Source organism: Pteropus medius, unplaced genomic scaffold (genome assembly GCF_902729225.1).
Source record: "Pteropus medius unplaced genomic scaffold, Ma_sr-lr_union100, whole genome shotgun sequence".
Taxonomy (NCBI): domain Eukaryota; kingdom Metazoa; phylum Chordata; class Mammalia; order Chiroptera; family Pteropodidae; genus Pteropus; species Pteropus medius.
The window spans coordinates 343,311-345,062 of NW_024354498.1; the positions used below are offsets into that span (position 1 = coordinate 343,311).

The 1,752-nt window shown below is 35.4% G+C and overlaps 1 long non-coding RNA gene and 1 pseudogene across 1 annotated transcript in view; both read left to right on the top strand.

Moving 5' to 3' along the window:
• The first annotated feature begins 704 nt into the window (after positions 1 to 704).
• LOC120594246 (uncharacterized) overlaps positions 705 to 1,752 on the top strand; it is a 7,280-nt gene continuing 6,232 nt past the window's right edge. The window contains exon 1 of the long non-coding RNA XR_005650529.1: positions 705 to 929. This is a non-coding gene — a long non-coding RNA (uncharacterized LOC120594246). The remainder of the gene's footprint in view (positions 930 to 1,752) is intronic.
• Positions 1,629 to 1,747, top strand: LOC120594373 (uncharacterized; annotated as a pseudogene).

Genomic DNA, 1,752 nt, shown 5'->3' on the forward strand with positions numbered 1-1,752 from the left:
CATCATTGGACAAGGTCCAATCCAGAACACATCATCTAGGATAAATTATTTACAACCTTAACTCAATTTAGAAGTGGACCTCATCTGTGACCTGATTAACATAACTATAAAACAACTATAAAACACCTGGAGATTTTTTTTAAAAGAGAAGCACGTTTAGTAAAAGTAGGAGAAAATGTTGAAAAGGCCATTATGCAGAACATATTAATTCACACAACTCTTTTCCCTTCTTTTTTTTTTTACAGATATTTTACAGTTATACCAGATAGAGAGAAATTATGTACTAATAGTGCTTAGAATCTGAGCAAGACAGCAGATAGAACAATTTCCCAAACCTTCAGTACCTAGTTTCTGAAGCCATGGTTAGAAACAAAAAGCTGTTAAAGAGCTGTGCATAGTGGTTAAGCACTCTTCATTTGCCTTCAGCAATATATAACTATGAAACACAATTTACAATTTTGTAATTCTCTTATTCAATTTCAGAATCTTCCGAATTTGTTGAAAACTGTAAACTAAAACATCCAAGAATCTCAGCGAACCACAAGCAGCATAAACACAAAGAAAAGCACACCAAGGCACTCTAGAATCAAATTTCCGAAAACCAGTGATAAAGAGAAAATCTTAAAGATGAGACTGATCACTGGTTTCTCTTCAAAAACAATGTAAACAAGAAAACGATGGGACATCTTTAAAGCATCAAAAAAAAAATGCTGTCAACCTAGAATTTTATATCCAATGAAAATTCCTTCAAAGATAAAGACAAAAATAAAGATATTTCAGATAAGCTAAAATCAAGAGAATTAATTACTAGTGAATTAGTAATGAATGAAATGCTAAAGGAAGTTCTGCAGGCTAAAGGAAAATGATACTAGACAGACACATGAATTTATTCAAAAGAATGAAGACTATCAGAAATGGTAAATATGCGGGTAAGTATAAAAGACTTTTTTCTTGTTTTTAATGTCTTTATAAGATAATTAACTGCTTACAGTGAGAATAATACCAGTATATTATGAGATTTATAACATCGATAGCTCCAAGCATCATATCCTCACACCGGCATTCCAAGCAGGGAGGAAAGGTCGGGAGCAAAAATCCTTCACCTCATGAGGCTTTGTCTTTTTATCTGGGAAGCAGCATCTTTCCCCAAATACCCCAGAAGTCTTCCTTTTATGTCTTGAAATGGGTAGAGGAGGCAACTAAAGGTGTCTGCTTAGGATCAGTCCTGGAAGCATAGAAAAAGAATCGCAGAGGCCAATTGGCACTGCTCAATTCGGCCCTATACTGGAACAAGAATATTCTGATGCAAGAACTCAGTAGTTAACTCTTGAGATGGGTCTTTGCATATTGTGGAGATGGATACATCAGTCTCTCCTTATTTAATATTCGTTTACATATTTCATTTGTTTAACAGATTTTTATTGTATCAAGTGTTATTGTAGTCTCTATAGTGATTATAGCAGAGAAAAATCAAACAAAAACCTTTACCCTCATGATGCTTAAATTCTAGCTAACGTATCTTAGCTAAATGCAAGTAACTCCATGCTCATCAGTATATTTTCTGATTAGAATGTGTTTCTCATGGCTCTCAAGTAGTCCCACATCTCATTATGAGTTAAGAAGTTGACATCTGCGGCCCTGCCACCCTGAACAAGCCCGAACCCATCTGATCTCGAAAGCTAAGCAGGGTCAGGCCTGGTTAGTACTTGGATAGGAGACCACCTAGGAAGACCAGGTGCTGTAGGTGTAAAA